Below are 13,343 nucleotides of genomic sequence, written 5' to 3' on the forward strand. Positions count from 1 at the left end.
ATATAACTGTTAGCTGTTTAAGCTTTGATGCTATAAGCCCCAAGACATACCTATAGATAAAAAATCATCAGCTCCAGATTTGGTTGTGGCAGTATCTTTTAGCACTCTTGACCAAGCTTTCTTAGGGGAATAACCTTGGTACGTTTGTTTTTTCTAAAAAAAAAAAAAAATTGTGTTTTTTTAGCATAATGGCTTCTAGCAAGAGAATTTTTTCACACCAGAAAATGAATTTATCACATCAGAACACCACATTTATCCCTAGAACTCAACCTTAACCTAACCCATAAACCCGATAGATTTGTTTCTGAAACAACTGTTTTTCAAACAGGGGTTTTGATCCTGTCAAAAGCCAAAAAAAAAAAAAAAATAGTTCCACAACATCCATAGCCTTTAACCTACCACTAATGTCTCATCTAACCCTAACACTATTTTAAATTATTAGAGTCGCACATTTTTATGATTAGATTAATTGGAAAAATTGGTGAATTCTGGGTGACAATCGTGTGAATCTTACATGAAAAAAATATATAAATAGACCATTTAAAGTGTATGCATCCTCATAATTTTTTTTTAGTTGTGGACAGAGTTAGAAAAGTTTAAAACCCTTATCAGTTTATTTTATTTATCTTGTTCCATTCAAGAGATTTCCCTTTATTTCAGTTGTCACCGCAACAGGTGTCTTGAGTGGAAGATTCTCCTCCTTGTTCTGGTGTCCTGGCGGACCTGGGCTAATTTGGGCCCTAGGGCTACATCTGGCCCTTTGGCTGTCCCTATCCGGCCCTCAAAGCCTCCACTGTCAGCATGCTTCTTTGAGCCTGTCAACTTCCTTACTGAGAAAACGGACAGGCTCACAAAGAAACACTAATGCCCCGTACACACAGTCGGATTTTCCGATGGAAAATGTGTGATAGGACCTTGTTGTCGGAAATTCCGACTGTGTGTAGGCTCCATCACACATTTTCCATCGGATTTTCCGACACACAAAGTTTGAGAGCAGGATATAAAATTTTCCGCCAACAAAATCCGTTGTCGGAAATTCCGATCGTGTGTACACAAATCCGACGGACAAAGTGCCACGCATGCTCAGAATAAATAAAGAGATGAAAGCTATTGGCCACTGCCCCGTTTATAGTCCCGACGTACGTGTTTTACGTTACCGCGTTTAGAACGATCGGATTTTCCGACAACTTTGTGTGACCGTGTGTATGCAAGAAAAGTTTGAGCCAACATCCATTGGAAAAAATCCTAGGATTTTGTTGTCGGAATGTCCGAACAAAGTCCGACCGTGTGTACGGGGCATTACAGATGTCCGTGCGGAGAGCTGCAAGAACTGGAGGCTAAAGCAGTGGTAATTTCGTCGACTAAAATATTTTCGTCATAGTTTTCCTCAGCTGCATGTTTTCCGTGACAAAAATTTGAATTAAGTCAATTGACTAAAACTATGACGAAAATCAATTCCAATTTTCATTTAATCGACTAAAATCTCCAGTACATTTTAGTTGACTAAAATAGAATGGGTTTAAATAAATTGCAATGCATTATTTAAACATTTCTCCAGAATTTCCAAAACTCATTATATACTCCTGAAGTAAAAATCTATTAACATGTTGTTACTTATGGTATTAAGGTTTCAACATTCACTACAGACACAGATTTAGCCATTGTGATATATATAAATGTCTTTAAAAATAAAACCAAGTTTCATAAAACAAACAAACATATTGCTTTTTGACAAACAGAAGTGTAACTTTAATTAATATATATATATATATATATATATATATATATATATATATATATTAAAAAAAAAAAAAAAACTGTAAACTCTATTGGCTGTAACGTCAGGCTACAAGTGGGGATGGGGAAGTAAATGGGAGCGAGGGAGTGCACAGGGTAGGGTGCATTATACTTTTGGGGAAGGGGAGGTGACCCTAGCAGTACCCCTGTAAGGGCTGCTAAGTGATATGGCCCACCTGTCACCCAGCCGGCATTCACTTCCCCCGAATCACCTTGGAGACAATGAACAGGCCAGATGTTTGTTTTGTTTTATTGAGGGAATAGAACTTGGATGGGTAAGGGAATTTATGGGATGCCCAGTGGAATAAACAATTGGACGATTGCTATACAATGCTACAATTGATTGCTATACAATCAATTGGGACAGTTATATACACTTTGCTACTTCAGTCTCCTCCAGCACAACTCTTGCTTACAGTCTCTCTCTCTCTCTCTCTCTCTCTCCTCTCTCTCTCTCTCTCTCTCTCTCTCTCTCTCTCTCTCTCTCTCTCTCTCTCTCTCGCACAGCTAGCACATGTTTAGGCCTGACACTGACTCAGCCGAGCCTTAGTAACCGTCATTTACAGGCAGGGACCGCGGGCCCCTTTAATGTAGCAAAAATAGAAATAGGAAGTCCTTAGTGCTAGCTGTCCTAGGTGGACTAGTACTCCCAGTAAGCCCTCTTCAGGCCCTGCCAGCCCTCCTGGCTGCAGCTGCCTATCTTCACTGCCCGCGATATTGCAATCCTCACTGGCTGCACACCCAGCTCTGACTGTTTCCTCTCAGTCCTCTCTGGCATGCCTCTCTAGTCCTTCCGATAGCACATGTCACTCACCAGCCCTCCTGGCTGCAAACTGATGGTTCCCTCCTGAAGACTTGCCTGGCAGTACTAGCTCCTGCTGTCCTCTCTGTGCCTCCTGTTCAGATCTTTCATGAGTTCTTGAAGGCATCTGTCCTACTCCCGAGTCCCAGGCCCAAGGTCAGCCCCCCCCAGACTGGGGAGCTCCCTCCAAGGCCCTGACAGCCTAGTACTCTATTCTTAGTTCTTCCACCCAACAACTCCTCTCCAGCTGGGCTGACCCTCAAGGAGGTCTGCCCCCTGCCAATCCTAGTTAGGGATTGGTTAGGGCTCCCTGAGACACCCAAAACAACTCCACCTCTCTTCCCCTCCTCTTCTTCTAGAATCCTCTAGAAGCAAGAGGAAGGTAACCGAGGGAGTGATGCTGTCTGTGAGTCACAGCTGCTACTCTGAGCCACTCCCAGTCCACACAGATCAAAACAAATAGGCCTTGCTTCCAGCTACGCCTGCCTAAATTTACCTGCACTACAAAAATCCTAACCTCTAGCACCTACCCAAGTAGAGGGTGCTACACGTGGGGATGGGGGAGTAAATGGGAGTGAGGGATTGCACAGAGCAGAGCACATTATACTTTGAGAAAGGGGAGGTGACCTGCAAGTGGGGATGGGAAAGTAAATGGGAGTGAAGGAGTGCACAGGGCAGGGTCCAATAGACTTTGGGGCTGGGGAGGTGACCTGCAAATGGGGATAGGGAAGTAAATGGGAGTGAGGGAGTGCACAGGGCAGAGATCTGGACAGTCTGGGGAGGCTGTTATTTTAAACAGTGCTAAGCATTGCTACCTTGCTGCTACCTTGCTGGGAGGGGTTGTGTGGTAAAACCATGGTTCGTATGGCCGTTTTTACCACCCCTGACTGCCCATCTGAAAAGACCTATTTCAAGAACAGCAAAGAGCTTTGCGGTCATTTGACTGCATAGAAAAACATGGAAGCAAGGTTTACATTGCAATTTATGCCATAAATGCATGTCGGGCAATGGGGTATTGGGGTAAATAGGATATTGTATCACTGCCACCCACACATGTGATACATCGGCAGCAGCAAGGTGGTTTTACCTTCAGTCCTTGCCACTGCAGCATGTAGTTATTACCAGGCGACTATCTGCTTTCATATAGAAACAATGCAGCAGCTTAGCAGCCGTCAGATTGCTTCCGCTGATCCCTATAACCTGCAACCCCTTCAGCCCCCCCTAGTCAAGCAGACCCCTCATTAAAGAGAACCTGTCACTACAAATATGCTATCACATAGAGGGGTATTGGTTCTCTATATCAGAGGTCTCCACAAACTGCCAGTTTACTGTTTTTTAGACTTAAAGAGGGGCCAGACTGTGGCAACTGGGAGTAGAAAATGCCTGGAGGTAACCATTGCCTCAGGCTTTGTGTTCAGTGGGAGTAGAAATATTACATTACAAAATTACATTGTCAGTAGGAGGAGAAATGGTGCCCCATTGCTGGTATTAGTGGGAGGAATGGTGTATCATTGTCGTGCCAGTGAAAGGAATATTGCTTCTTCATTAGTGTTAGTGGAAGGAATAGTGCCCCATTGTTGGCGTCAGTGGAAGGAATAGTGTCCCATTGTTGGCGTCAGCATGAGGAATAGTGCCCCATTGTTGGTGTCAGTGGGAGGAATATTGCCCCATTGTTGGCGTCAGTGGAAGGAATAGTGCCCCATTGTTGGCGTCAGTGGGAGGAATAGTGCCCCGTTGTTGGTGTCAGTGGGAGGAATAGTGCCCCATTGTTGGCGTCAGTGGAAACAATAGTTCCCCATTGTTGGTGTCAGCGGGAGGAATAGTGCTCCATTGTTGGTGTTAAAGGGAGGAATAGTGCCCCATTGTTGGCGTCAGTGGGAGGAATAGTGCCCCATTGTTGGCGTCAGTGGGAGGAATAGAGCCTTGTATCAGCGGGAGGAATTGTGCCCCAATGGCCAGATAAAGGCAAGCAAAGGGCCGCATCTGGCCTGGGGGCCACAGTTTGGAAACCGCTGCCCTATGCTATAACAATGGAGTTAAGTTTTAAAATAAAGTGCAAAAAATATGGAAAAAATGGTTAGATGCCCCATGCTCTAATTAGGCTGATAATAAACCCCTTTTTTTCCTCTCTCTGTCTCCCTCTACCTTGGACAGGCCTGCCTTCTAAAGAAAGTTTTCTTTATATTAAATATATTGTTAAATAATAAATATAATGTAGCGGTTTCTCTGGGATATTTTTTGAAAAATTAGATGATAACGAACTACAAGTACTACTGTTGTCATCAATGTTTTATCTGTTACATTGATTCTTTTCTCTTTTTGTGTTTTTTTTTCCTTTTTTCTTTCTTTCTTTGTACTTGTCCCAAAAAATCTTAAAATAAAGTCCGATTATAAAAAATAAATAAATAAATAAATGGTACACCCAACCAAGCAAACAACCCCTAAAATTTTTGCGCCCCGCCACCCTAAACCTAAGCTTAAAGTGCATGTAAAGACTCAAGATTTTTTACCTTCATGCATTCTGTGCAGATTTGCCCCAGACCCCCCCTCCAATAGTTACCCAAGTTCGATCTTGATCCAGTGATGTGCATTAGAGCTCCCGGGTCTCTTCCCCTCACTGGCTGAGACAGCAGTGGGAACATACTGTCAATCACACTCAGTGAGCCAGTGAGGCAGGAGTGGGGCTGAGCCACGCTCCATGTGAGAATGGACTTACAGAGCAGTGGCTCAGGAGCAAGCCTACTCGGGTGCCCCCACAGCAAGCTGCTTGCTATGGGGGCACTCAGCAGGAGGGAGGGGTCAGGAGCACCGGTGGGGAACCTGAGAAGAGGAGGATCGGGGCTACTCTGTGCAAAACCATTACACAGAGAAGACAAGTATAACATGTTTGTTATTTACAAAAAATCTGCCTTTAATATCACTTTAACCTTACACTTGGTAGCCATAGCATGTACTAACAAAATACATTTTATAGATGATACACAGACTTCTAACACAGCAGCGATGACACTTGGATAATTGGCAATACAGAAGCAACAGAAGAAAAAGGAAAGGGCAATAGATTTGGACAAAGGAATGGCTGAAGAATAAAGACAAATTCTCCCACATGGAGCTTTTGCTAGAATTGGCGGTAACTAATCCTGATGTCAAAGGAATGTTTTCTGCAATTTCTAAAATGTGTTTCCCTGTGATTGAGAAGAAGGTAAGAATGATGAGACAGGCATTAAGTGTCATGCTGACACAGACGACCACGACGGCTCATGTGACTGATACACAACCTTTTGTTGTAAAAGACATTTACAATACAAAAGCACTTGCACTAGAGGTCAGACAAATTGGAGTCATGTCAGTGTGGCTGTCTACAATGGCCATTTTTACATTCATGATATGTCACCTGTTACATGAAAAATACATAAAATTTGCACAAAATTATATGTGCATATATAGGACCTATATATGGCAAATGCTATTAATAATCAGACAAAATGCCATATGTCACATAAAATCATGATGCTTGCAATGCAAAAAACAACATTCTACATGTTCAGTAACCTACATACATGTGATACATTATGCAAATATTCTTTGCACTACAGTGCACCTCCTCCTTTAACCACCTCAATACAGGGCACTTACTCCCCCTTCCTGCCCAGGCCATTTTTCAGCTTTCAGCGCTGTCACACTTTTTATGACATTTGCACGGTCATGCTACACTGTAACCATGTGAAATTGTTATCATTTTATTCACACAAATAGTTTTTTTTTTATGGTATTTGATCACTCCTGGGTTTTTTATTTTTTCTTAATTTCTGTCAGTAAATTTTGTAAATAAATAATTTTTCTGATGCAGTCAACTGATGGGCACTGATAGGCTGTACTGATGGGCACTGATGAGGAGGCACGAATATGCCGCACTTATGAGCACTGACACGTGGCACTGATAGGTGGCACTGGTGGGCACTGGGCATAGATAGGTGGCACTGGTGGGCACAGATAGGCGGCACTGATGGGCGGCACGGATGGGCACTGATAGGCATTGATGGGTGGCATTGATGGGCAGCAGTGATGAGCATTGATGTGCAGCAGTGATGGGCATTGATAGGCAGCACTGATAGCCAGCACTGACTGACATGACTAATGGCCACTGATTGCTGGCACTTGTGGGAACCGATTGCTGGCACTTGTGGGCACAGATTTGTGGCAATTGTGGGCACTGGTTGGCACTGATTGCTGGCAGTGGTGGGCAATCACTGCTGGCACTGGTGGGAACATATTTGTAATCAGGGCACTGATGATCAGTGCCCAGATTACATACCTAGCTGTCCCCTGTGAGGAGATGCTGCTGATCGGCTCTCCTCTCTTCACACTCTGTCAGTGTGAGGCTAGGATCGCCGATTACTGGCATCTCTGTGATCACATGGTTAAAGAGCAGCGGCCGCAGCTCTTTACACAGATCGGGGTCGCGGCGTGTCCTAGTAACACGGCACAGCCACGATCGCCACACTGCGCGCCCACGGGCGTGCGAGGGCGGTTACTCTGGGAGGCCGTCATATGACGTCCACCCAAAATGAGAGCTGCACCGCCCAGCCGTCATTTGACAGTGGGCAGGCGGCAAGTGGTTAAAGTGGTTGTAAACCCTTACACACCACTTTTGCCTACAGGAGTGATGTCAAAAGGCTCCGGCCAGTCACAGAGCCAGAGTCCACGGCCCCAGAACGAAGAGGGGTGAAGATGAACGCAGCCACCAGTAGGGACATCGGGGACATTGCGGGCTTCATTTGCAGGTAAGTGCCACATAATGGGCTAGTATGCAATGCATACTAGCCCATTATACTTTTACGTTGCAGGGAACAAAAGAGGAAGTAAAACCCATTAGGGTTTACTTCCTCTTTAAAGTGTTACTAAACCCAAAACCTGCATTCACTATCTCTGGTCTCCCACAGAACACAAAGCATGGAAATGCAATTATATTAGTAAATATAAACTGATAAATACCTTTTCTCATCAGCAGTATATAGCAGTCTTGTGACTTCTATCAGTTCCTAGCAAAGCTTGTAGGAGGAGTTTTCATTCTCCCCTGATCCTCTGTCTGGACATGTCTGGACAGTGCTGATTGCCCTTGTTCTGATCACATGCACCTTCCCAAAAAAAAAAAACCTCACAATACACAATAAACTGAGCATGTGCAGCCCGTCCCCTGGCTCTATAAATATCAGGTTATTTTATGGGGACAGTGGAAGAAGAGGAGGATCAGAGAGACAGGATCAAACAGCCTTATACACTGCAAATGATTAACCCCTTAGGCTCCACAGTGAGTATAACAAGCATGCTTTATTGCATATACAGACTGATTTTACTGTTGAGGGTTTAGTAACACTTTAAAGTGTGCAGGCTGTGATGTGTAGAACCATGTGAAATAAAGCTACTCAATAACACACAAAATATAGTGCCCTATTCCAAGAAGTCACTGTGTACCTCAGTGTACCTCCTTCTTTAAACTGACAATCTATGATGTGCAAAAAAAAAAAGTTTTCTTTTCCACTTTAAAGTGAAAGTTTAAACCTGCTCCCACCCCATTATAATCCCTATACTAACTACTCTATAAAGTAAAGATGTGTATATCTTAGGCTAAGTTCACACTGGCATTAAAAGCAAGCGTTTGAGAGGCATTAAAAAAGTCCCTCAAATGCCTATTCAAATGATACAATGGACAGCACACAGTGCTGTTCGCACTATCAAAACATGAAGCATTAGTGTTGCGTCACTTCAAAATTGAAGCCATATGTCAAGTCAGAAGACGTTTGAAGCCTCCCATTCAAGTCTATGGTAACGGTGCGTTAAGACTAGTTTATTCCCTGTAATGGAATAGACATTTGTGGAGCAGTTTTGACCCACATTAACGCTCATCAAACTCTTCAAAACTGCCCATAGGGTGTTTTGGGAGCATTTTTAACGTGTCATTAACGCTTGTAAAACGCTAGTCTAACACCCATACTAAAGCTCATTAACACAAGTCGAACGCCCATACTAACGCTATAGGAGCATTTGTTACGCGTTAGAAATGTAGTCAAGTGTGAACAAGCCCTAAGGGTGCTCTGGTCTGGTCATGTGATCAGCTCCCAGTGCAAGGGGAGAGGAAGGATAATGAACAACGGATGTCCCATAATAAGCCTATGGGTAACACCATCACCCAGGCAATCCAGCCATTGTCACTGCTCTCTCCTCTCCCACTGGGGAGAGCACATGACCGGACTGCAGCGCCCCTAGATTTTTAGTATATCACTTATTTACAAGGAAAGAAGCTTAGAATAGGGTGGAAGCAGGTTCAAGTTTTGACTGGACTTTAGGACAGTTGTTTTTAAACAATCCTTTGTACTTCTTAGCTCAGTGGTGCACCTTCACCCTTGTGCCCACACACCACCGTTGTGTCTCACATACTCACCAGAAGATGTAGACCCTGTAAAGGAGAAGTAGGTCCCTACTTTTTTCAAAACAAGAAACAGCTGCACCTCACCTCAATAATGATTAAGCATATTTCTGTTGTGTGAAATGCGTCTACCTCGACCACTGCTGGTGTTCTCTGGTTTCATTTTGGATATCTTGATATTCCAATAAATTTTACCCACGTGAGATGCAGCCGTTTCTTATTTTGATGATTTACCACGGAGGGGAGCTGGGGCTAGCACTCAGGTGTGTGTTCCAGTAGGCGTATCAGTTACACCTGGAGCAGTGAGTTCTTTTCACTGGGCCCTACTTTTCCTGGGGATCACAGGAGTGCAATTAGTTCTACACTCTTGTGACCCCTAATTGAGCCAACAGATGACTAAAATCCACTGTCGGCTGACATCACTCCGCCGGTCCAGACTCTGAAGGGATCCCGAATTTAATGTAGAGATCCACCCAGATGCCTGGACTGGCAGCTGGCTCAGCCTCTCAGAGAACAACTGTGAGCCTGAGCCAGCCACTCCCAACCCCTCCACAGCCCGGTTCTCCAGTAAGCGCTGGAGGGGAAGAGTAGAGAGTTGGTGACTGACCATCACTGGCTCTCTGTAGACCAAGGACTGAGAGATCAGCAGTCGCTTTAATCGCTCAGTTCTCAGTGTAGAGGCTGTGGGGGAAGATGCACCGATGATGCATCCAACTTGATGAGTATAAATGTTTTCTTTTTAAATCCCACACTTCTCTTTTAAGATGAATAAATGAGTCTATCATTATATTATAGCATGTTTTAGTATGCCTGGGTTCACTGTGCACCGTTGCTCCAACTCAACCTCCAGGACACAGGGCCTCTCACTTTAACCAGCTAGATAATGCCATGCAATTCCTCAAGCAATTCATTTCCTCCAACACATTTCAGTTATGCTCCAAGATCATCATACGGCCATGTAGTGAAACAAGGAAATCCCAAATTTTGTAAACCTGTTTTTAATTCAAATTAAAAACATACAGCATGTATGCACTTACATATATTCAACTGTTATACAGCATCCAGTCTGTGGTAAACCCTTCCTGTTTGCTGTCATTGGAGTTGGAGTGCTGTATGGAAAATGGGCTCTGTCCAACGGGTTTCATCAACCAATGGACTTCCTCGGGAGTGGTTTTTGCCTTATCTTTTAAATTTTAAATAAAATCTGTTTTACACTATTTGAGACTTCATTAGCTAGCTGGTTAAAGTGAGAGGTCTTGGGTCCTGGTACTGTGCAATGAAACATAATGAATCAGGACATTCTAAGATATAAGCACTGATAGCCACACTTATTAATTTTAGAGGTCTATATCTTCCGGTGAGTGTTTGAGACACAAGGGTGGTGTGTGGGAACAAAAGAATGTTTTACAAAAAACTGCCTTAAAGAAAAAATAATTTTTTTGCACGTCACAGATTGACCATTTAAAGAAGGAGGTGCACTGTAGTGCACAAATTCGTACAGTGACTTCTTGGAATAGGGCATCATATTTTGTGGATTATTGATTAGTTTTACTTCACATGGTTCTACACATCACAGATTTCACAGCCTAAAGTGGGAGGTAGAGTGCAGTGCAAAGAATGTTTGCATACTGTACCACATGTACAGTATGTAGCTTACTGAACATTTATAATGTTGTTTTTGCATTGCAAGTGTCACAATTTTATGGGAATAGGTCTGATTATTAATAGAAGTTGCAATATATAGTTATATATGCACATATAATTTTATCTATATATTTTATGTATTTTTGATTTTTTGTAATATGTGACAGATCATTGAGACTGTATTCCCGATAGAAGGTTGTACTGTAAGAGCACTGCAATATTGTATGAACTCATTTATAGATATCTCGGGAGATACTGTGTGTCCAATCAGCTCTGGGGAATAAGGAATAACCATAAGCATGTTGAAACCATTTAACATCCAAAAAAAGGTACATATGGGTGCTTTCCAGACAATGAAGATATCTGTGTTTGCATCATATTTTGGCATATAATAGTTACATAGTTAGTTAGTCAGGTTGCAAAAATCACAAGTCCATTTAGTCCAACCAATAAATTGGGGGAAAAAAAAAATATATATATATATATATGCACACACACACATACACACACAGTATATCACTTTTAGTTTTTTATGAAAGAATGCTCAAAAACGCTAGTAATTTTTTTTCAAACAAAACTCTAGAATTTTTCGGCCACCTATGACTGAAAATGATTTTTTGTTTGCCAACCTCAACAAATTGAAAATTGAAGGAATGTTTTGAAATCCATCATTTTCTAACAAAATTCTATTCTTGTATACCCAGCATTAGTCACCTTTCTACCCCAGCCTGTTGATTGAACATTGAGAGAGCAGCAGCACATTGATGAGGTCACTCCCTGTGCTCTTCCCTCCTGTAGACATGTTTACTGTTAGGCTGTTAAACGCCAAGCAAAGCAATAGAGCCTTGATTGAGTGCTACAATGCAGGGAAACACAGGAGGCTCAAATAAAAACATATACAGTAATGTACCTATAAAAAGTTTTTACCGTGTGGAAGTTTACATCTTTTATTGTCATAGAACATTCAGTTACAGTGTATTAAATGCTGCTTTTTGTCAAAAGAAATATATTCTTTAAATGTCAAAAGGAGAAGAAATCTCTGCAAAGCTAAAAAAAACACTAAATAAATGACAGCAGAAGCATACACCCCCTCAAGTTAGAATTTAGCAGATGCACTGTTGGCATCAATCCCAGCCTGGAGTCTATGTAGGTAGGTCTATCAGCATTGCACATCTGTACACTGCAATCTTTCTTAATTTCTGTTTGTAAAACTGCTCCAGCCCTGTTAGGCTGCATGGGAATTGTGAGTAAACAGCCTTTTAAAAGTCACACCAACGATTCTCTATTGGATTGAGATCTGGGCTCTGTCTTGGCAATTATAGGACATTAACATTGTTGTTTTTAAGCCATTCCTATGTAGTTTTGGATTTGCTTGGGGTCACTGTCTTGTTAGAAGACAAATCTTTTCCTTATGCTCAAGTTTTCGTGAACTTTATACAGTTTTCCTCCAGGAATTTCCTGTATTTTACTGCATTTATTCTACCCTGGCAAGCCTTCCAAAGCCTGCTGCAGACAAGCATATCCGTAGCATGATGATGCCATCATAATCAAGGGTATAACTATAGCCATGGCAGATCATACAACTCCTATGGGGCCACTAAGCACAAGAGGTCTAGAATTGTTTGGGTATACATTTATGCAGATAGCTATAGAATTTTAGCATTTGGCTTATATATTTGAAAGAATAAAACCTAATATAAATGTACTGCCATTAGTGAAAAGGCTCCTGCATGTGACAATATCAGACCCTCCAACCTGACCACCTCAAAAAGGTACACCACACTTTGTTCTTGGTCATCTCTCCTGACTCTACTGATCTTAGTCAATGCATTCATGTGATGGATTTGCTTAGGTTTTCCGTGAGTATAATCAAAAAAGAAAATAGATGATCAGGAGAAGAGTGAGTTGTACCTACTGGAGGGGGTCATATTGGTGGGTCTAAAATATTACCACTGAAGTCTTTGTGATTCTGTGCTTGCTGCCACTATTCTTCAGTCGTATTTTACAGTCAAATGAATTTGCCAGGCAGATGCAAAAATGAGTTATTGTTAACATACCCAAGAAGTGAATTTAAGAACTGGTATCACACTCCCTTCCTAGCAAGTTATTAGGCTCAGTTATCAAAAAGTACACCTCTCAGACAGCAGGGCAGACAGGCTTCCATAGAAGAAGGGGATATGCTGAGCAAGTAATTTCCTTAGTATCATGGTACCGAGTGGCAAAGCTATTATCCTTGCTAATATTAATGATGTCCACGGTGATTTTTAATCCTTCTACTGGTTGTTCTATGTGGTAGGCAATTACTGATTCACCCAGAGGTATCAGGCGGACTCTGCTTCTATTTTCAGGCAAATTGTACTTTCCAGACATTATTGTTTTATTATCCTGTACTTGCATTATGCAGGAGAAGACAGATCACTTGCACTCTTTGCCAGACAGCTGGAATTGAAGGTCGGCCAAGGGAAGATAGAAAATATGACCTCTTCCAAAATTGGCATCAGTGAAAATTTACAGCCAAAATCTTCCATTGACTAATACTTTCAGACATTACTGGTAAGATAGGTGAAACAGTGCTGTTATTAAAACTAGGTTCAGCAAAGCAAGTCATGTGATGAAAACCCAGCAATTTTTGGGACCAGCAAAATACAACATTCAAACCACATTCTTTTCCAG

Source organism: Aquarana catesbeiana, linkage group LG02 (assembly GCF_042186555.1).
Source record: "Aquarana catesbeiana isolate 2022-GZ linkage group LG02, ASM4218655v1, whole genome shotgun sequence".
Classification (NCBI taxonomy): domain Eukaryota; kingdom Metazoa; phylum Chordata; class Amphibia; order Anura; family Ranidae; genus Aquarana; species Aquarana catesbeiana.